At 46.8% G+C, this 2764-nt stretch overlaps 1 non-coding gene across 1 annotated transcript; it reads left to right on the top strand.

Moving 5' to 3' along the window:
- The first annotated feature begins 965 nt into the window (after positions 1–965).
- On the top strand, positions 966–1039 carry Trnat-ugu (transfer RNA threonine (anticodon UGU)). The gene has a single exon. It is a non-coding gene; the product is annotated as a tRNA-Thr (tRNA).
- Positions 1040–2764: the final 1725 nt, after the last annotated feature.

Genomic DNA, 2764 nt, shown 5'->3' with positions numbered 1-2764 from the left:
TGCAAAAAGCGAAATAACCCGACAAGCACCAAGAACAGTTTGTAAAACAAATCCGTTGCGAAAGTCCTTCGTGACAGACTTGTGTGTCCAACATAAGAATTTTCCACCCTTATCGGGAGCTCAACAAGAAACGTATCGTACGTCTCTAAGGATTACTCTAAAATGTGTTAATGCTAGGAAATGTGGACCATACGTAAGTCACAGGAAGGCGGAATGTTAGTAAACGGAGATGCTAAGCGACCTTGTTACTGGGAGCTGTGACATTTGTGAGTCAGATTTCCTATGGTTTTCGTTAATCACTCGAGAGAAGACCTATCTTGTTTACTAGTCGAGGCTCTTGTCGATTCCTTTGTGGCTGCGTCACCAGTGGCTTACCTGAGAGCTGCCGGCCGCGGTGGTCTAGCGGTTCTAGGCGCGCAGTCCGGAACCGCGCGACTGCTACGGTCGCAGGTTCGAATCCTGCCTCTGGCATGGATGTGTGTGATGTCCTTAGGTTAGTTAGGTTTAAGTAGTTCTAAGTTCTAGGGGACTGATGACCACAGATGTTAAGTCCCATAGTGCTCAGAGCCATTTGAACCATTTTAGAACCTGAGAGCTCTCCGTGAGACCCACATTCCTATCTTAATGTCCACACACTACATTCGCATTGCCCCTGTCCATTACACTCATTACGCGGCAGACAATCTTACCGAGTCTCCTAAGAGTTTGGCAATACGTGTGCATTCGCACAGAAGAAGGTCAATGGCCGGTTAGCCTTAACTATATGAAGATGGTATCTGTTCTTTCGGACGGCCATTGACCTTCTTCTTCTGTGCGAATGCACACATCTTGCCAAACTCTTACGGGACTCAGTAAGACTGTATGCCGCGTAATGAGTGTAATACGAATGTCGTGTGTTGACATTAAGTTGGGAATGTGTGTTTCACGGGGAGCGGATAAATCCCTGCAGTCGCACTATCCTCTGTGCCCTGGTGGCTCAGATGGATAGAGCGTCTGCCATGTAAGCAGGAGGTCCCGGGTTCGAGTCCCGGTCTTGGCACACATTTGCAACTGTCCCCGCTGATATATGTCAACGCCTGTCGACAGCGTAGGGAGTTGATTTAATTATCATTTCACAGAAATGTGTGGCTTACGAGGAGCTGCTCGACCATTCTATCCAATTCTTTTTAACTCCCAGCGCACATACATTGTGCTAGATCGACTGCTGGTAGCACTTTCGAACTCACAAGGGATTCCTTCCGCGGGTTTCACTCGATTTTTCACAACCGCAGTCCGCAGTGCTCGACGGTCCCTCTCCCTCAGTACACGATACCTGGCTGACCTTAGTTTAGATGTGGTTGTTCCTTCGCGTTTCTTCTTCAACAGTTGATTTGGCAAGCTTCAGAAGGGCAGTAATGCCCCTGAGTGTTTGTTATTCAGGTGACGTCCAATGACTAGTCCACGTTCGAGGTCACTTAGCTCTCCTCCTGTCACTGTTTCTCTACTGACTACACAACTCTCCACACTTTCTTTTATACTGGCGGGTCAGCCCCTCGTGGTCTCTAGTGGTCAACTCCTCATTAAGCAGGAGTGTTTCAAACGGTTCAAATGGCTCTGAGCACTATGGGACTTAACATCTGAGGTCATCAGTCCCCTAGAACTTAGAACTACTTAAACCTAACTAACCTAAGGACATCACACTCATCCATGCCCGAGGCAGTATTCGAACCTGCGACCGTAGCGGTCGCGCGGTTCCAGACTGAAACGCCTAGAACCGCTCGGCCACTCCGGCTGGCACGCAGGAGTGTTCGGATGTTTTTGATCAGATAGTGTATTAGTATTAGTCGGAAACAAAAATGCAAGATAAACTGAAGCTAACAAAAGTGATCCGTTTACGAAGCTCTTCCGAGCAAATGACGGCGTCTTTCTTCAGTTAGCATTCATTTAAAGGATCGAAGAACACTTACTGATGATTGCTGTGTAACACAGCAATACTTGCCACAAGTCAGCGATGAAATCGCGAAAAGCTGCGCGGTCTAAGGCGCCTTCCCATGGTCCGAGTCCTCCCTCGGGCATGGGTGTGTATGTGTTGTCCTTAGCGTAAGTTAGTTTAAGTTAGATTAAGAAGTAGTGTGTAAGCCTAGGGACCGATGACCTCAGCAGTTTGGTGCCATAAGAACATACCACCACGAAAATTCGGGAAAACAATGGAAAACATTGCATCATGCTTCATCATGACAACACGTCATACAGTACGTCAACAATTGATTGTTCAACATTGACTGAATTATCAATCGGTACTTCACAAGTCATGACAATATTGAAAAATAAGTTTCCTGAGGTTCCGAAAGATACTCGTATTTGCCGAATGCCGTAAAAGTGTTTCCTTTTTAATGCAACTGGTTAAAAATGGTTCAAATGGCTCCGAGCACTATCGGACTTAACTTCTGAGGTCATCAGTCCCCTAGAACTTAGAAATACTTACACCTAACTAACCTGAAGACGTCACACACATCCATGCCCGAAGCAGGATTCGACCCTGCGACAGTAGCGGTCACGCGGTTCCAGACTGTATCGCCTAGATCCGCTCGGCCACCTTGGGCCGGCGCAACTGGTTATTTGACGGAGAAAAAGATCGACTTACTGTCTCATTGGAAGAATCTCCAGGAGATATTAATTGTCCACGAAAGAATTGCGTTACACTCATGTGAGACATATGCTTGAGTATTACTCGTAAGTACCTGGATGGATTAACAGAAGGGATACACAAGATCCAATAAGGGCG

Source organism: Schistocerca cancellata, chromosome 9 (genome assembly GCF_023864275.1).
Source record: "Schistocerca cancellata isolate TAMUIC-IGC-003103 chromosome 9, iqSchCanc2.1, whole genome shotgun sequence".
NCBI classification, from domain to species: domain Eukaryota; kingdom Metazoa; phylum Arthropoda; class Insecta; order Orthoptera; family Acrididae; genus Schistocerca; species Schistocerca cancellata.
Note: the sequence above shows the minus strand (reverse complement) of the source record. Positions and strands in the feature narration are given on the sequence as shown.